This window comes from Haemaphysalis longicornis, unplaced genomic scaffold (genome assembly GCF_048455015.1).
Source record: "Haemaphysalis longicornis isolate Haplotype H1 unplaced genomic scaffold, Haemaphysalis longicornis Haplotype H1 scaffold_1, whole genome shotgun sequence".
NCBI lineage: Eukaryota > Metazoa > Arthropoda > Arachnida > Ixodida > Ixodidae > Haemaphysalis > Haemaphysalis longicornis.
The window spans coordinates 2787569-2808242 of record NW_027526203.1 but is presented as its reverse complement, the minus strand read 5'-3'; positions in this window follow the sequence as shown (position 1 = coordinate 2808242).

The following is a 20674-nucleotide window of genomic DNA, read 5'->3' as shown; positions in this document are numbered from 1 at the left end:
TTAGGCTTAGCGGCTCCTCCTGGCGATGAACCAGGAAAAGTCCGATAAATTGATGAAAGGAAACATCCCCCTCGCGAGGGGCACGATCAAATGCAGAGCATTTCTGCGGGGGGCGCGCCTGCAAGTCGTATGGATTACGTATTGGTTGTTGTTGTTGCAATTGTTGTCTTCCAGCGTAGACATTGTCGATGAAGTCGAATGTGAAACGTGCCGTGAACCCCCTGCCGCGGCTATGACGCAACGTGGAGCGGCTATGACGCAACGTGGCGCGGCTATGACGCAACACAATCCAACACAATCCACTTTAATCCAATCCAATCCAAATCCAAGCCAATCCAATCCAATCCAATCGAATCCAATCCAATGCCCCTCGCGAGAGAGTGTTATAGCGCCGAAATCGCCACCACGCGAACGCGTGATGCTCACGTCACGATCACGCCACAGATGTTAGCGACCGCAGCGCGCGCGAACGACATATGTGGTTTAAGCGCGAACCGACCGCGGCGAGAGAGCGCGATGCGAGCGCCCCACCTGTTCTTGCGCGCGAACCTAACGCGGCGAAAGAGGGTGTTGCGCACGTCCCCACCTGTTGTGCGCCCGAACCGAACGCGGCGAGAGAGGGCGTTGCGAGCGGAGAGAAGGCGAGGAGGACGCGGGGGAGAGGGCGCACCTCTGGCCGACGGTTGAATGAGTCAAGGATATAAGGCACGTTCGTAACCTTCCGTTCTGTGTCGGCTTTGTGGCTCAGTTGGTAGAGTACCGTGCACCTTGCGTTCCGCCCGCAGAGTCGTAGGATCGAAACCTGGCGCCGGCAAGTATTTATATAGTGTAGGGGGAGCGATGCGGACGCGGACCACGGACGCCAACGCGGGTGACATCGTGAGTTACTAAAATGCTCTGCATTTAAAAACGCACCTTCGATGGAAAGTCGGGTATCGGGGGATATGCATTTAAAAGAAAAGGGGCTCTCGCGACAGAGCGCCCAGGAGAAAAGACGCCAAGAGAGCAGTGAACATGCCGCACGTGAGATTGAAGGCACGCGGACCGTCGACCGCGATGAGTCACGTGCGATAGAAAGAACGCAGGTCGCAGACAACCATAAAGCGGCAAGTGAAAAGGAAGAAAAAAATTCCCGCGCACCTCCCCGAAGGGAATCGTGCAGAAATGCGAATGCATTGGTTGCACCGATGAGTGTGTTGCGAGCAAGACGAGAGTGTGAACGTAATCATTTATTCATCAGCACCTGTTTGTGTTATCGTTGTACCTGACGGCCACAATCACTGCCTTGTGATCGCTAAAGTGCACGGCTAAGGGTCTTTGAGAAGCATACGCGCGTCACAGTTTCGCGTAAAGACCAGATCAATGCAACTCCCGTGAATGGTAGTGGGGCACGTGTCGAAGCCGGCAGAGAGACAATGCATAGAGTGCGTGGTCTGCATGTACTCGACCAGCCACTCGCCACTCTTCTTGCGCACGTCAACGTTGAAGTCGCCAACCAAGACCAGCACCTGTTTGTGTTATCGTTGTACCTGACGGCCACAATCACTACCTTGTGATCGCTAAAGTGCACGGTCAAAGGGTCTTTGAGAAGCATACGCGCGTCACAGTTTCGCGTAAAGACCAGATCAATGCAACTCCCGTGAATGGTAGTGGGGCACGTGTCGAAGCCGGCAGAGAGACAATGCATAGAGTGCCTGGTCTGCATGTACTCGACCAGCCACTCGCCACTCTTCTTGTGCACGTCAACGTTGAAGTCGCCAACCAAGACCATGGGGTCAGAGGGTTTGGAGCGCACGCGCACACTTTCCATAGCCGCGTCCAGCTGCGCGGCAACGGCGTCTCGAGCGAGGTTGGGTGCGAGCTACACGGTCACCACAAAGACTCCGTCTCCGGTGTAGGCAAGGGTGTACAAGTCCTTGTACGTAGACGTGTCTCGAACGGGAGACGTGGCAACGGCGTGCGATATCAAGTTCCCATACAAGTTAGACACGAGACTAACACCGCAGTACTCGCCGTCCTTGCCGCTTCGAGCAAACTAGTACAGCTCGCTGCAAGCGCATGCGTTCGGCATTGAGCGCGGAGAGATAACACCTGCGGGCGCACGCCGACGGAGCACGACAACCCCCGACTAAGAAATGCATTCGCATTTACGACGACGACGACGACGAAGGCAGAACTACGAGGCGCGCGCTCACGTGCGCTCGCGCACGCCGCTCGATGGACGCAAGACAACCCCCGACTAATAAATGCATTCGCATTTAAAAGAAAACAATTGTTTGTGTGGACAGCCTGCTGAGGTGAAAGGCGAGCTCGAAGCGCGAGACAGTGAAATGGCCGGGTGTGGCTCAACCGCACGCCGAGCGTTTAAAGATGAGGTTCCTGCGAACACGCTAGGAGAGAACAGCTTGCTGCCGCCTCGTAGCTCTGAGGAATTAGCGGGTGTCACGGTAACCCAAAGATTAATTGCTGAGATCGATGTGCCTGCCGCTCCATGCACTGGTACGAATTGCATCCCGCCAGAAGGCCTTATTGCCGGTGCGCTAGAAAAGCCGGTGACTATTGAAAGTATAGTTGTCCCGCAAAAAGACATTGCAAATCTTTTAGACAGCCCAGTGGAGAGCTCAGCGTCTAGGATTGTCAGCGGGGTCACCAGTTCGCAGCCAAGTAGGGGCATTGCCGAGAAACTAGGACAGCACCCTCAGACCGAGATCTCGGTGGTCGATGGAAAGCGAGAACTAGAGCAGCGTGAAAGAGATGCAGTGCAGGATGTAGTGATCTCTGGCAAAAAGGCACTGGGAGCTTCGAATAAGCAATCTCGCTCCGACATCAGTGAGAAAGAGCGGGAATCATTTAGCGGGCTTCCGAAGAAAAGGGAGGAGGACTGCGTGTGGCATAGACGGGGTAGAGTGAGTGAGTGTAGCCCTGCTGAGAAAGGCAGGCTAAGCAGAAAAGTGGCCCAGCTAACAGCCAAAGGGAGAAATACAAGTAGACGATGGGCCAAGACGACACAGGTTCATAGGAAGCCCCAGAGTGAGCACGGGAAGAAGGGTAGCTCACAACATGGGTGTGGAGCGTTAAGTGGCTGGCGATCTCGGAGGGGGCAAAGAGCAGTGCGCAAGCGCAGAAAGGAGGGGGAAATAGAAAGCCGTCCATTTATAGCAAAAACATCGCGCCAGGCTACGTGCCAGAGGCGCGCGAGTAAGGTTAGGAAAGTTGGCTGTCAAAGCCGAGCCGACAGTGCAGTTGTGGGTTCGGAATGGCTGAGGCGGAAGAAGGTTAAGATGAAGCCTTAGGTCAACGAGCCTGATGGAAACCACGGAGTTGGCTCGGAAAGGAATTGGAATTGGAATTGGACGAATGATTGTGTGTTGTGGTAGAGCCTCAGTAGTGTATAGTAACGTGTAAAGGCAAGCTTTGTGTGAAGGTATATAGTGAGAATAGTGGTGTTTAATGGAAGATTATCGAAGTGGGTGCTTTTGGGTGATGTTAGAGCAAATTGTATGAATATTTGGATGTATGTGCATAAAGTGTAAATATGCAAGTAGTTGCAAATTGCGGCTGAGGAGTAGGAGAAGGAAAAACGTTAGTTTGTGCCGCTTGATCGAGTCTTGTCCAATAAGAGTTCACTGCAGCGGTTGATTTTTTATGATGTGTGAGAGCGGAGTTTTGAGTAGATTGGTGTTTGAGAAAGTGATGTATTGGTGAGAGAACGGGAACGTGGTGTGCGCCAATATGTGGGTCCTGTAGACATGCAGGGAACGATAGGTAAGGGTTGAGAAAGTGTGGTGTTGGCAATGGAAGTGGTGAAAATTGTGTGAACACAAGACAAGTGTTAAAGAAATGAAAGTGAAGTGTGTAGTGAAAAGTACGACTAAAGAAGTGAGCAGGGGTGGTGAACAGCGGACTGCGTGAGTAGAGTTGTGTGAGACATGATTACTTCAGGTTTGTAAAGTGATGAAGGTTGTGCGGACAAAATATATATTATGGTGTGTAGAAAGAAGTGAACGGTAGAGTGATGAACAAGTGAACGGTGGTGTGTAATGAGGGGTGTTGTGTGTGAGTAGTGAACAGTGGTGGTGATAAGAAGAGGACAACGGCGGGCAAGATGAAGCAGTTTTTTGAGAAAAAAACTCTTAAAGCGGGGGGTAATTGTCATGTGTCAGGGCACCCCCTGAGACGGGGACGCATCAAAACCCCCGAAACAACGAGGAAAAGGAACAAAGGAACGGCCATTTGAAGTGCGCGCCAAGAGCGCGCCAATCAGCAAGTGCCAGCGCCGACGCACCAAGGAATCATGGGCAAAGGTGGCAGTGCACTGGTCGGCCAATCAGGGAGGGCCACGCATGGGACAAGTGCCGAGATGGCCATGAAAAGGACAGGGAGGAAGCAAGAAGCCAATAGGAGTGCGCCACGAGAGAGCCCAGAGGGTATAAAAGCGGGGCGCACAAAGAGAAGGGGGAGGTAAGAAACCGAAGAAACCAGGAGGCGGCCGGAGCACGTGCGCTTCATGATGATGATGATGATGGTTTGATTTTATTGGCGCAAGGCCGACACGGGCAAAGAGCGCCAAACAGAAAGTTATTTGATGAGGAGACAACACGAAATAAAATCAGTTAAAAACTATGAGTACGGCTGGTGTAAAGGGCCAGGGTGAAGAACAAGAGTGGTTAAAAAATAAATAAGGTGGCTGGTGTATAGGACAGGGGTAAAGCTATGGGTGGTATGAGATGAGTTGTAAAAAGTGAACTTCTGATAGGAACTTAAACGTGCGCTGAATAGAAAACATGGCATCATCTCCTAAGAAGTATGATGGGTGTGGTGGAATATGTCGTGTGTGTAGTTGAGGGAAGTGTTTGCGTCGTGTAGTGTCGAGTGCCTTACATTCTATGAGGATGTGGATCACGGATAGGGCCTCTCCGCACCTGCTGCACAGAGGTCTTGGAGATCCAGGCCACGAAAGAACAGGAAGTCATCCTGAGACAACTACAGACTAATACCTACCCCCACCCAACACGACTACATGCCATCCACCCTACTCTTTACGACCCCCTATGTACTCACTGCCAAGCACCAGGCACGCTGTACCATATTGTCTGGGAATGTCAACGGAACCCAGACCTTCCCCCCATCCCCAACCCCTCACGCGAGCAGTGGGAGAGTACGCTGGCCAGCTCTTCTCCTGAAACGCAGCTTTTGCTAGCGGAAAGGGCGAAGACAGCCGGTCGTACCAACGGAGTCTTGGACTGAAGACCCCGACCACAAATATGCTCACTTCAACTGTGATTAAAGTTTCTCTCTCTCTCTCCAGTGAGCAGGTGCGAGTGCGTTGCGTGAGTGTGCCCTATCCGTAATCTAGCCAAGGCGACTTCAGTGTATCTATTGCGTGTGTCGGTGGTGTATGGTCCCAAGTGTGGTTTTATTACGTGTAACTTGTTGTCGGTTTGTTCGCTCCAGTGTATTTGCCATGTTTTGCGAAGTTGTTGTCTGATGTGTGGTTTCACGTCGGTGTAGGGTAATGTGGTTATGTCTACTGTATTCGAGAGTGTAGCACCAACGGCCATTCGATCCGCTGCTTCGTTCCCGGCTATACCACAGTGGCCAGGGACCCAGCAAAGGACTAGTTCAAATTTGTGGACATACACAGACATAATACCCTTGACTATTAGATTTACAACGTGATTTTTTGAAGACTTTGTTGACGACAACGCCCGCACGACACTGAGGGAGTCTGTATATATAATGGATTGTGGGATGTGACTTTGAAGGATATGATTAACAACAAGAAGTACACCATAAGCCTCTGCCGTAAAGATACTCGTATTACTGTTAAGAGTTTTAGTGACATTAAGGCCGGGCCCATGCGCCGCGCAGGACACAGAGGTGGCAGTTTTAGAGGCGTCCGTATAAAATTCAGAAAATTGATACTTCTGCTGCAAATACAAGAAGTGCTGCAGAATTGCACATGTGGGAGCTCGGTTTTTATCTACATGTGTGAAGGATGTGTCGCATGATACAGGGCGGAGATGCCATGGTGCTATAAAATCTGTTTGAGAACTTTGTATGGTGTCTAAAAAGGAGACAGAAAGCTCTGACGCTTCCTCTCTAACTCTGTAAGAGAAGGGCGCAGAGAACGATGGTCGGTTTAGGAGTAGTGCAGTCATAGACGTATCATAAAAAGCCGATTTAAAAGGATGGTGTGGCATAGATGAAATTTTAAAAGCAAAAAGGAGATCTGTGTATGCTCGCTGACGTTGTAGGTTCCACTTATTACACTCCACATAGAGGCTTTCGACCGGGCTAGTCCGGAAGGCGCCACATGCCAACCGCAGCCCCAGATGAAGCACTGGGTCCAGCATTTTGAGGGATGTCTTACTTGCTGACCCATAAACAACGCTTCCATAGTCTAACCGTGAACCTATCAGGCTGGTAAAAACACGTAAAAGAAGTAGTTTGTCAGTCCCATATGAAGAGTGGGAGAGAACCTTGAGTATATTCATGGCCTTTAAGCATTTATGTTTAAGTTGTTTTATGTGGGGAATGAACGAGAGCTTTTCATCAAGGACTACACCTAAAAACTTGTGTTCATTTCTGACTGGAATTGAGACACCATTGAGTTTGATGTCTGGATCCGGCCGAATGCCGCGCCTTTTCGAAAACAAAACACAAGTACACTTCACTGGATTAAATTTAAAACCGTTGCTATCTGCCCAGCCAGCTAGCTTGTTAACACCAAGCTGGACTTGGCGCTCGCAGATAGACAGGTTACAAGACTTAAAGGATAACTGCACGTCGTCTACATAGATTGAGCAGGAAATGGTTGGTGGCAGAGCCTTCCGAAGAGAGTTCATTTTTACAATAAACAAAGTGCAACTCAAAACTCCACCTTGCGGAACACCGTTTTCCTGCACATGAACTCTAGAGAGTGCAGTTCCAAATCGCACGCGAAACGTTCTTTCAGAGAGGTAACTGGCAAGCGTGTTCCACATGTTACCCGACATACCAAAGGACTTCAAATCGCTGAGGATGCCGTACCGCCAAGCAGTGTCGTACGCCTTTTCAAGATCAAAGAATACTGTCATACAGTACTGCTTATGGAGGTAGGCATCTTTAATATACGAGTCTAACGCAACGAGTTGATCGTTCGTAGATCGCCCCGCCCTAAAGCCTGCCTGGCAGCTCTCGAGAAGACCGTTGTACTCTAAGAAGTACACGAGTCTCCTGTTTATCATCTTCTCGAAGAGCTTACACAGGCAGCTTGTCAGGGCAATGGGGCGATAACTGGCGGGAGAGGAAGGGTCCTTCCCTTCCTTTAGGAAAGCCACTACTATGGCCTCCCTCCAAGAGCGTGGGAAGTGCCCCGAAAGAAATATTTTATTGTAGAGGTGAAGAAGTGTTTCAAGCGTGTCTGCATGTAAGTGTTGTATCATTGTGTATGAAATCCTGTCTGCACCTGGAGCTGAAGGTTTACATGTGGTCAAAGCAGCCTTCAGCTCATAAATTGAAAAAGGAGAATTGTAAGAAGTGTGCGACTTGTTGCTATCACGCAGTGACTTCTTCTCACATGATGCTTTGTGTTTAATGAAAGTGTTGGTGTAGTGTGCTGACCTAGACACGTGTTCGAAGTGTTGCGCAAGTGTGTTAGCCTGGTCTTCCAGTGTGTCCCCTGTTGTACTAACCAGGGGCAGGCTGTGTGTCTGTTGTCCTTTTAGTTTTCGCATTCGTGTCCGGACTTTGTGTGTGTCAGTGTATGAGTTGATGGAAGTGAGGAAGGTGCGCCAACTCTCCCTTTTCGCCCCACGACGCACTCGCTTCCCAAAAGCCTTTGCCCGTTTAAAAGAAATGAGGTTATGTGACGTGGGGTACCGGCGAAGGACACCCCACGCCTTGTTCTGGGCCTCTCGCGCCCGCCTGCAGTCCTCGTTCCACCAGGGCCTCCTTGGGGTGCGGGACCCACTGGAGGCCTGGGGAATGGACTTTTCGGCGGCGTCGACTATGTGCGCCGTGACGAGTTGGGTTGCTTCCTCCACGTGTAGGTGTTTTATGGTTGTGTGGTGTTTCTGTGAATGTAGATGTTTCTGTGAATGTACTCCAGTTTGCTTTTGATTCATTACACCTGTTATGGGCAGATGGACTGCATGGGCCTTTACCTCTGTATGTTAGGGATGTGGGGAAGTGGTCACTACCATATGGGTCCGTGCCCACGCCCCACTCAAGACATGGAAAGAGAATTGCAGAACCAATAGCCAAGTCGAGATGTGAGTACGTATTATGTCCTAAGTTATGGTATGTAGGCTGTTTTTTGTTGAAAAGGCATGCTCCTAAAGATGTAAGAAATTTCTCTATCAGGTGACCTCGGGCATCCGTTCTGGAGGAGCCCCAAAGAGAGTTGTGCGCATTAAGGTCGCCTGTTAGGATGTATGGTTCGGGCAGCTGGTCGACCAGCGCCTCGAAATCAGAGCTCGAAAGTGCATGATCAGGAGGAATATAAATGGAGCACACCGTTACCAACCTATTAAATATTATTGTTCGAATTGCTACAGCCTCGAGGACAGTGTTCAGAGTGACAGGGTGGCAGGCTAAGGATTTCCGGGCGACAATTGCCACACCTCCTGAAGAGTGTGTGCAGCCAACCCTGTCCTTTCTGAATACCATGTACCTATTTAAGAAATTTGTCTGTTTGGAATTGAGGTGAGTCTCTTGGAGACACATGAGACTTGGCTGATTGGCATGCAGGATATCATACACATCATCAAGATTTTTAAGGAGGCCTCTGCAGTTCCATTGAATGATGTTTTCTGTTCCCATTATTTAGGTTTAAGAATGAATGGAGTGTGTGTATGTGTTCAAGTGTCGTCTTTCGGGGCTGTTACTCTGGGGTTAGGCTTTTTAGGCCTGTCATTAGGCTTGAAAGTCGGTGGCCGCTCCTTGCGCTGCGTTGCAGGCAGGAACGGCCCTACATCCATCTCGTCGTCGGATGTCCGAGGGGTGCCCGACGGACCGGGCCCCCCAGACTTGGCCCCCCCTCGGGAGCCCTTCGTTTGAGCCACCACCGCCGAGGGCGTCCGGGGCACCAGAGGTGGCACGGGCGGTGCGGTGACGGTGGGAGCCGGTGCGGGGCCCGTGGTGTCCATCACCTCTGTACCCTCCAACGGACTGGAGGACGTGGAGACAGAGGCGGGAGCGGCACCGGTCCCGACAGAAGTGGTTTGCACCACAACCGCTGCTGCCTCAGCAAGCGGCGTGGTGCCGGGTTGGGCTGCCTGTGGCAACCCAGCGGGGGGCGGGGGCGGGACCAGGTCAGACTCGCTGAACTGGGTCCCTGTGGAAACCAGACGCCGCTCCGCCCCCCGGCGAGCCGCGTCTGCGTACCTCCCCAGAGGGAAAGAGGCGAACCTCTTTCGCGCCTCTGGGAAGGTGATGTTCTCCGTGACCTTGATGTTAATTATCTTTTTTTCCATTTGGAATTTTTCACACTTGCGGGAGTACGCTGCATGCGGCCCCCCGCAGTTTACACAAGTGAGAGTTTCGGATGGGCAGTTCTCGCTCGGATGATCGTGCGCCGCGCATTTTGCACACGTCGTTCGGCCACGGCAAGAGTTCGTACCGTGCCCGAACCTCTGGCACTTAAAACAGCGCCGCGGGTTCGGGATGTAGGGACGGATGGAGCAACGGATAAAACCTGCGTTGATGTATTGTGGAAGAACTGCGCGGTCGAAAGTCAAGATAATGTGTTTGGTCGGAATCTCCCTGTCGTCTCTGCGGATAGTGATGCGTCTCACGGCAGTGACGCCCTGATCCTTCAAGCCGTCAAGGAGATCCGCATCCGTTTCGTTCAGGAGGTCTGTGTCGGATATCACACCCTGCGAGCTGTTGAGGCTCCGATGGGGTGTGACCCGGATGTCAAGATCAACCAGTCTAGTCTGAGCAAGAAGCTTTGCAGACTGCTGCTTGTCATTTATTTCAATTAGGAGTTCACCAGCCTTTTGTTTTTTGCACTTATACGATTTTCCTACTATGGCTTCAAGATACTTGGCAATCAAGAAGACTGACTGAGATGCAAGAGGGTGGGTTGGATTGATGGATTCCATGACAAGAAATCGAGAGAAATTATCTGGTTCAGGAAATGTCAAAGATGGCAATGAAGGAAAAGATACTTCGGTGCGGCCCCTTTTCAGGGACCGATCACGTTTGGGGGGGGGGGGTTTAGAGAATGCCATACATCATAGTATAGAAGCAGGGGACGGGGGTACTTTCTTCTCAAACCTTACCCTGATAGCCTGAGAGGTCCCGGAGCTCCCTGCCTGGTAAACAGACAGGGAGCCCATCCGCCGGAGCTTGACCTGGGCTCCGACAGCCACCGTTTGAGGCTTCTACCCTTCACCTTTAAACACATCACCACGGTAGGTTACAGTTTATGTTGGGGGCTCGGGGTCCGCGGTGTCGCCAACACCGTCACCATGAATACTCAAGGTGCCCCGTGCGGGGGCACGTGCGCTTCAACGAACGAGCCAGGGGGCGCGGCCAGGCCATCGACCACGCCATCCGAGCCTGGGCGGGAGCGGATCGACTTCACATCGGCACCGTCATCCTAGGTGCACCACGAACCTGTGTTTTCGTGGCCCCAGCGGCATCGGTCGGGCACCAGCGGCCAGCGTCCACGCTCCGTCGGCGTTCGTCTCGACGGGCCCGAAAAGCGACGCTCGTGCCGAGCCTACCTGGAACCTCCAGCGGCAGCGGCTACCAGGGGGTAGCCACCGAGGGAGCACGCCGCCGAAGGGATCACCGCGCGCGTCGAACGCCGGCATCAAGGACCTCCAGCGAGAGCGGCTACCAGGGGGTAGCCACCAAGGAAATAAGTCGGGACGCACGGAGCCCACGTCGTCCAGCGAGTGACCGCGCGCATCGAACGCCGGCACCGACGAAGCAAGAAGAGGACGGCTACCACCGAGAAGAACAATGCACACACTCTTCTTTTGTTGGTAATAACTTTGTCATAATCAATAGTAAGACCATACACAAAAATTACTAGATTCATCTGACACTCGATTTTGACACGGAGCTTGCAGCTCCAAAAAGTGCACTGTGGTTTTGCGTGACGGAAACTTCTACAATCACGGTAAATTAAATAAGGCAGGTGTGTGTGGCATGCAGCGTTGGTAAGTTTGCGAGAATAGCGTTTCCATTTCAGCTGTTTTTTTTGTTGCCATGCAGTCACAAGTAATTTGGTGCCACGAACGAGGTTTACGTTAGCTAACAAGGCTGTAGTAACGGTTGCGGCTACAAATGACCTTATGCATTAATCATGCTTGTCAGCTCGGTGACACAGAATATTAAGTTGTCAGAATACGGGTGACTGAGTCGCCTAGTTTATCACTACTGTAAAAAAAGAAAGTGTTTTCTGACCCAGTGAAGGACTTTCCTGTATGACTAGCTGTGTTATGACAGATGACCATACTTGATGAGACAAGCCGTAACAAATTAGCTTTGGATGTAACACCAGGAGGGCAATAGGTGGAGGTATCTGCAAGTATAACTGAAACAGTGGGTGCCTGTCCGGCATGAATTCATTATTTGCTGACACGATTTTCTTCTGCAGATCCTGATACGTGATCGAGTTGAATGACTTCATAGATCTTAAGGCAGGATAGGCTGTGCTGTACAAGGCAAGGCTGCATTCGGAAACCAAGTTGGCCCCTCCAGCAGAAGTGAGTATTGCCACGGCTTGCAACAGCTGTCTAGCTCGAAAAAGCTGCACTTTTTCTATTAAAGTGAGCCACCATGGTAGGGGAGATGCAGTGTAAGGGTTTCAGTGTGCCCATTCACTTGAATAGATGCAAGCTGGCATCTCAAAGCAAGAGACAGCAGTTAACAAAATCATGCAATACCAAAGTGTTTTTCAGTCAAAAACAAAAACTAATCTATCAACCTACAGAGACTTGCATTTTATCTTCACTGTCATTTAAAGTTGTGCTCGAGTATATTGTGCGGAACTAATATCTTTTTTATTGCTGCCAAAGCCACGACGGTTAATGTACTGGCACTTGGTTTTATGAAGCCTTTGCATTCCTAATTTAGGTACTGGAATTCGCAGGGAGCCTGGCCTTACAGTTTTATTACTGTACCGAATTATTAAGTTCATTTACCATAGTGTCTGTTTTGAAGTTTACGTGTGGGGCATTTTTTTTCTTTTTTGATCTTTCAGGCAGATGTTCCTCTGACTCCCTGCCTGCATTCCGTGAACGGGGAAGTTAGCCTCCGCATCGATGGCCAGCGTGTCTTGACTGCATCATCTTTACTGGGAGGACTGTGTAGTCTGTTTGCGTCGTTCTGGGTTTTCAACATTCAATATCCCAAGAAGGCACACAGAGCTCTAACTTTTGTGGAACATGCCTTTTTGGACCTTGCCAGCACCAAACCACGTGTGAAGGATTTAGAACTAATTAACTTTTATCGCATCAATATCACTCACTAATATTTGTTTTCAATCCTGTAATCATTGGATAGTAGACAAAAAGAATTCCGTATTATATTTCTGACTTTTTCTTTTTTTACTGAAAAGGGGTATTTGATGGGCCGTTCTGTATGCTGGTAATACAGCTATCTTTCAGTGAAGCAATAATATTAACAAACTAATTTAACTTGAAACAATTGTCTAAATAATATTGGCAACTGGTGCGAAATGAATCAACTAAAAATTATCCGAAAAACACGAATTTCATGGCTTTTTGTTCTCACTCTAAAGAAGCTGTCGCGATACCACCTATTCTGCTCTATATCATTGCAATTAACCCGTCAGATTCGGTCACTTTTCTTGGCGCATTTGTGTCTTTATCAAAACGCACTGGTATTTTCCGCAGCATATTTTTCGTTCTTTATATTACTCATTTATCCATAGCCATCTCACTGCAGTCTGTCTCCTACATCATTTATTCTTGTGCCTTTACCACCTACAAAATGCTTGTTACATTTCAATATCAAATCATTGCACAGCTCTCGCTCATTTCACCACAAATTGAAAAATTGTTTTGTTGTAAACCAATGCAACCATTTTTTCTTCACTTTGTGTACTTAGTACTAATGCGTACTGATAAGTTCTGATAAATACTGACGCGTTCTCGATCCTCTAGTATTATATAATGATTTCACTTACCATGCGGTTGTGTTTGTGCCTATCTGTTTTCAAGTATTTCCAGTTCTTGTATTATTCACGTGTGAGCGTTCGGCAGACGTGTCTCAAATCGGCTCCGCATATTATGCCATTTTCCGCCGGACCTTTTTCTCCCATCGAATCAAATCTATTGTCAACGTGCAAGGCTTAGTTTACGGAATCTGCAGGCACCAAAATTTGGTGAGTCCTCGCATTTTTCGCGAAGTTATCGCCTTTTAAAGTTCGCTTGCGAGGCCGCCCCGCTAAGCCTACTTTAGGCCTAGCTCAACCTCGGCCCAGCGCGCCATGGCGGCCGCTCTTACGGCCACGTCAGCCACTTCTGCCAACGCTACGGCAGACATGGAGTTCGAGGGAACCATAACGAACGCTGGTATGGAACCTACCGAAACGACTCTTGTGCTAAATCACGAGGGAGGCCGAACGCTCGCTATAGTGGCGGAAGAAGAAGCCGCGCCAACGGACAACGACGGCTGGATCACAGCTGGAAGGAAACTACAACGCCGGCACGCCGAGGAGCCCGCAGGTAAGCCAGTCCTTACCCCGGCAGCCTCGCAGCCTAAGAGTAACTCGCGTTTCGCGAGGCAGGTGACCGCTAGAATTAGCAAGGCAGCTCGCATGCCCGTGTCACTACCGAAAGAAGAGATCAAGATCATTGTCCGGTCACGTGGCGGGCTACACGTAGCCCGAACGGAGGCCACTCGCCTCATGACGGCCATCATTACGGCCGCGGGAATCACTATGCAGTAGTCTAAGATAGACACCATATGCACAAACCCTACCCAGAACATTATCATTGTTAGCACGCCCAGTGAGGATCGCGCTCGGAAATACGTGCAAGTTAAGCGGCTGCAGATAGGGAACGTGCAGTATGAAACTTTCGCGTACGTCCCAACGGAACCGCGAAAGGTGTGATCAGAGGCATCGACTTCTCGGAAACACACCAAGATCTACAGGATAATATTGTAAATGAAGTGAACCCGCTAGCTCTTGAAGGTCATAGGATCGGAAACACTACAACCATTATTGTAGCGTTCGAAGGAACTAAAGTCCCAGTTGACAATGACGTCGATGTGACGATGGAAGTTGATGTGGATCGATCGCTCTTCGATGATGTCGTAGTCGACGATAGATGGCTCGTTGGTCGAGGGCACGTAGCAGACGACTGACTTTTCAAGGAATATTTACAGTTTATTTACAAGTACAACTATGTACAGGGCATGTATTAGCCACTCAACATTGAGCCGAGCCCGCAACCTGCGAGACTCGCCTCGCCTCTCGATCGACCTGATCTCTCAGATCTCCTGATCTCTGACCGACCCTAAACAATGCACAACACTCGGTTTTTGATCACAAAAACCCCGCCTCTAAAGTGGGCGTTTAAGAAAGAGTGAAAATCCCTCCCAAAATGGTTCAAAATCAGCACTCATTGGCCACAATTACACCCAATCACGGATACATTCATTCCCACTCACGTGACCCCACGCTCTCTCTCCACCCGGGTTCCAGCAACAAACAAACCAAAATGGAGCACTATAGAACGGCACAAACCCGGTCGAGCGGTAGACAAGCCGTTTCGAAGAACGCGTGTCTCATACCACGCCGAAGCCTTTAAGGTCATAAATTTCGCTTTTCTGTGACTGAGCACGGAATCTACCGCGTCTGACACTCGACTTCCGCGAAGATGACGGTTCACGGAAACCCCGCTGCGCCATGAGTGCGAACCCGTGTTCTATAGCCTAGCCCTCTATGGGGTGGCTGGACATGGACGTTTGACGAAATGCGTACCGGAGCAGGGAAGCAAATGACAAAGGCGGCAGTGCTGTCCCCGGGTCTTAAGAACCCGTAATTTACTGCCGCCACGTGCCGAACAGAGTGCGCGTCTGGCATTCTGACTTTTCGACTCTTAACGATTCCTGAAACCAAAGGCAGCAGAGTTAGTTGCCCGTCCGCCGGAGACAGTAGCGACACACACACTTATAAATCTTGACCCCCTCGCTCCCGGCCATTACTTTGACACTTCGTTTCACCGTGCGGTTGGACCCTCGTCGCTAGCGCGCTCCGGCTGCACCCTCTGCAGCGCTGCTCTGCGAGGTGGCGCAGTACCCATTCACGGCTGCGGTCACGGCGCCGGGCCGACTTCGAGCGTCCCCGGCATCCTTACAACAATGAGCGGGAGCGCCAGGCGCGCCACTTCTCGGAACCTGCCTCATGCGTCCCCCCGACTACACGAAGAAAACGCTTCCCCATCGTCGCGTTCCGCTCTGCCCATTCATCTCCTCGTCCCAAAAAGGCGGGAAAAGAAAAACGAACGACCGTAAAACGAGCAGCTGGCGATCTTTGCCAATTAAGAAGGGTGCTCGAACATAACACCTCCCCACCAAGAATGTTGTCCGTACACTTGCTGTACGGACAACATAAACTCTTGCCGCGGTTTAAGAAACCCCATTTCACAAGAACGAAAAAAAACAATCACTCATAGCACGTGCTACAACATAAACCCCCAATGAGGGCAACAACCCCACTGAATACGCAGGCTACATTACAACCGTGGCGTGCTCCCTTGATACAGTAGAGGCAACCAATACTACGGATGGTGTCAACAACAACACACAGCACATACTCCCGCAATAACACAGGCGCTCCTACAACACTGGATAACGTTCTCATCGTCTCTTCGCGCACGCGCACAAGAATGTTTTCACAAACCACAACACACACCGTTCAAACGGTCCAGTGCCCACAGCTCCACACATTCACAAGGTGGGCCCCACTTGTACATTCCATGCTCCATGAAGGCGGTCACCACACTTTTACTGCCAACGGGCATGGAAGGCCCCACTCTAGGTTTAAAATTTCCCGCTTTATTCGGACAGATCTCCCCTGAGCTTCGCCATCACGCGGCTCTCAATTATAGCTCTCCAACCTTGACAGGGCATCAGCACATTTGTTTAACGACCCTTTGATGTGAGAGAACTGCAGATCATATTTCTGCAGGGCCAGACTCCAGCGGGTTAGGCGAGCGCTTGACGACGTAGAGCGCGTCAGGTACGTCAACGGATTATGATCGGTCACTACTTTCACCTTAGCGCCGAATAGCCATGTATCCAAACGACCAAGTGCCCACACGACCGCAAACGCCTCTCTCTCAATGGCTGACCACTTTGCCTGCTGGGGAGTGAGCTTCTTACTGAGAAACGCAATGGGCCTTTCTTCCCCGTCGGTCTCCTGCGCTAGGCATGCTCCAACCGCCATCTCAGACGCATCAGTTGTCAAAATAAACTCTTTACCCACCTCGGGTACAGTTAGCGCAGGCAAGCTGCTCAATGCATGTTTGACCGCGTTGAATGCACTCTCTGCCTCCTCGTTCCAAGGAATCGCATTTGGGACTCGGCGGTTAGTCAAATCGGTCAATGGAAGCACCATTTCCGAGTAGGAGGGGATGTATTCGCGGTAGTAGTTAAATAACCCTAACGCACTACGCAGGTCCTTTTTGGTTACCGGTGCCTTGAGTTGCAAAATGGCCTCCACCCTCTCCGGGTCGGGGGAATGAATACCCGATCCGACCACATGACCGAGGTACCGGACCTTTGACTCTGCAAATTTGCATTTAGCAGGATTAACGGTGAACCCAACCCCAGCAATAGTCGCTAGGACCGCGTCAATGTGCTCGAGGTGCTCCTGCCACGTTTCGGAATACACTGCCACATCGTCAATGTATGCACACGCATACCCTCTATGCTCCTGCAGGGTTTCATTCATGACGCGCTGAAATGTGGCAGCCGAATTGCGAAGCCCATATGGCATCACCTTCCAAGCGAACAACCCCTTAGGCGTTGCAAAAGCGGTGTATCTTTGGGAGCTCTCCTCTACCGGTATCTGCCAGTACCCCCGTGTCATATCCAAAATCGTCACGTACCGAGCCCTGGCTACCTCGAACAGCAACTCCGTGACGTTTCCCATCGGGAAGTTGTCAACCTCCGAGACAGCATTCAGCTGACGATAATCAATGCATAGCCTGACGGAGCCGTCTTTCTTGGCTACACACACAATCGGGTGCGCGCAGCTACTAGCTACGGGATACACCAGGTCCCACTCCCTAAGCTCATCAATCTGTCGGTCGACCTCAGGTCGAAGTGCCACTGGGACTCTATATGGGTACGCCTTTCCGGGTACTCCACCGGGCACTATTCTGATCTTATGTTCACCTAGCGCGCACCTGCCTGGTTTTTCGGAAAACGCCTCTTCATATCGCATGATGACTCGGCCAAGCTCCTCGGCTTGCTCGCTCGTCAAATGGTTTGCCTCACGCAACACCTCAAGTATCTTACTTGTGCCTTTTCCAGAGCACGGGGTACTTTCTACCTCTCCAAATTCCGCGTCTTCCTCGAATATTACGCCTACGTTGTTTGTACGGACGTAATACTTTCGCAAACGATTTGCGTGCACCCAACGCTCCGTTCCGTCTTCAAACTGCACCACGTAGCTGTCAAGGCGCTTACGTTCTTTAATTTTGACCGGCCCGATCCATTTGGGGTGCATCTTATTCTGTGGATTGGCATCTAGGACCAAAACCTGCTCCTCCTCGCTGAACTCCTTTGAGCGAGCCCTCAGGTTATATTTCTCGGCGTATGCCCGCTGTACACCTTCTATTCGCTCGTCCACCGCTCGCGCCGCCTCCGACATCTGCTGCCGGAGCCCCACTAGATACTCCGTAGCTACTTTGTTGAGCCCGACAGGCGGCGACCACTCCCCTGACCATGTTCGTTGTAATATACTCAGGGGGCCTTGCGGCACCCGGCCGTACATCATCTCAAACGGCGAAGTACCGGTGATCTCATGTGGCACCTCTCTATACGCCCACAGCATGCATGGAATTAGGCGATCCCATTCGCGCCCCCTTTCAAGCATTACATGCCTTAGCATGGTCTTAAAGGTGCCGTTCCACCTTTCCACTATGCCATTGCTTTGTGGATGTTCCGGTGTCGAAAATCGCATCCTGATTCCCAAACGTTCAGCGAGCTCCCTTGTCAGTGTAGCGGTGAAATTTGTACCTTGATCGCAGCAGATCAGCTGTGGGGTACCAAACCGCGAAAACACTTCAAGGAGCGCCTGGCACGTCGCCTGGGCTGTCAAAGAGCGGAGCGGAATAACCTCGGGCCACCTGGTGCACAGGTCTATGAGGCACAGGGCATACCTGTGCCCACGCGCTGAAGTCGGTTCGATTGGACCGATACAGTCCAGATAGACCACTTCGAACGGTTCTTGCGGTCTTGTCAAAGGGGTTATCGGAACTCGATCTGTTATCCTCCGGTTAGAGAACATCTGGCATGAATGGCAAGACTGACAATATTTCTTAACGTCTCCCGCCAGGTTCGGCCAGAAAAACGCGCTCCGGATCCGCTGTTTTGTTTTCTTTTGCGAGAAATGCCCGCCACAGGGCCTGTCATGCGCTAGTACAAGTACCTCCTTGCGGCGCGACTCCGGCAGAACAAGCTGCTTACACCGTCTACCATCGATCGTTTCCAGGTGAAAGAGTAGGCCATCTTCTATCACCATCCCATGTGTTCCCGTTCGCGCCTGCTCCCACGTTTGTGACAGCGAACTGTCGTCCCTTTGCTCTATCACAAATGCTCTCCTCACCTCAGCCTCATTCTCCCGTGGCAGTGTGTCGACTGCGGCAACCTGCGCTATTTCTCCGCTTTCTTCATTGCGCTCACGTTCCTCGGGCTCTAGGGTGATTTTCACGTGCCCCACACTTTCCCGCTGTGCCATGTCTTTCTCAGCCTGTACAATCCTAGCGGCTAGATCATCGGCTTCTTTCTTGGCCTGCCTGAGCTCATCGTAAAGGTCGGGTGTAAGGATCGCGTCCACCCCTTCCGCCAACTCGTTAGTCACCGCGCAAAGCGTTACCAACTGCGGGTTCACGCTACCCTCGCCGGTACTCAAGCTCAAAGGAACGTACATGAGGTCTGCCTCTACCGCATGCCCAAATGCCCCACGCATCGTTAGTTTCCCCGACCCCTTCTCACTTACGGCGTCTGGAATCAGGTCCCTTCTCACAACTGTTATCTCTGCCCCAGAGTCCAAAAGGGCTCTAAACGGGGTCTTCCCAGAGGTTAGCTCGATCCATGTCAGCTTAGATACCTGCACCCCCTTGCTCACTCCACACTCCAACACGCCCCCCGGGTCACAGTGTGCCCTCGCGGTTAGTTTCGAAGAAGGCGGTTTATTCGGTCGCTCCGGAGGCGGTTCTCCTCTCCTCTCCTGCGGGCAGCTCCACTGCATGTGACCAATTCGGCCGCAGCTGAAACACTTCGGAGGGTTTCTCAACTCGCCTCTCTTGTTTTTGTCTGCGAACTCCCGCTGACTCCCCTCGCGTGCCCCGTTCGAGTCACCGCTCCGCAGGTTTACCACGCGCTGCTTCGGCCTGCTGTCTTCAAATTTCTCCGCAAGCGATGCAACCTCCTTTGGTTTCAACCAATCCTTCGTTTCATGCTGAAGAATGAACGAACGTAGTTCGTCATTCATCAGCTGTTTTACCCGATCTGCTACGAGCAGAGATCGCAGCTCTTCGAGAGAACGAACGTTGCGGCTTCGCAAGTAGTAATCTAGCAGCCCTTCAAGCTTAGTAACAAACTGGCCCCACGTCTCATTTCCCTTTTTGCAACCGTAGAGCCTGCGTTTGTATTCTTCGGGAGTCATTTTTAGTTCCTCTAAAATGACATCGCGGACTTCCTCAAACAAAAGCCTTCGACCATCCGACTTGTTTGCAATCAGCGCCCGGCTCCTTTCATTTAGGAACGGGACAATGATTGATCCTGCAGCCTCATTAGGAATATCCCAAGTACGGATCATGTTCTCAGCGCTGCGGAACCATGCGGGCACGAGCTCATCGGATTCCGGCATCGGCGCAAGGACTGCTCGTAGTGAATCTGCCCATCCCTTCAAATTTGGCCTATTGCCGCTGTCCATGCTACCGTTCTGCTGCCTTAACCTTTCAAGTTCAATCTGCAGCTTCAGTGCCTCGATCATTTTGTCGGCGTCGCTGGTACCGCCGCTCGCTACTGCCTGTTGCCCTGTCGCCATTGACGGATCGCTCAAATCTGTCCGATTAGAAGAATTTGATTCGTCAACCTCTACGGCTTCCCCCTGTTGCTCCTGGGATCGTGTGGTGGGCGCCATCATGAAACCGGAGGAAACAAATCAGGGCCCACCTGTGTTCCCTCCGTGTCCCGCCTGGCGTTGCCGGTGCTGCCGCTCGCCTCTCGACGGCCGGTCGTAGCGTCGCTCCCGTAGCCTCGCACCAATCTGTCGCTCCGTTGAGTCTCAGCTCGAACGCTCGAACGTCTCGTTCGATGACGCCGGGTGGTGCCGCTCGCTTCTCGACGCCGGTCGTAGCGTCGCTCCCGTAGCCTCGCACCAACCTGTCGCTCCGTTGAGTCTCAGCTCGAACGCTCGAACGTCTCGTTCGATGACGCCGGTTGCTGCCGCAGCCGCGGAGACTCC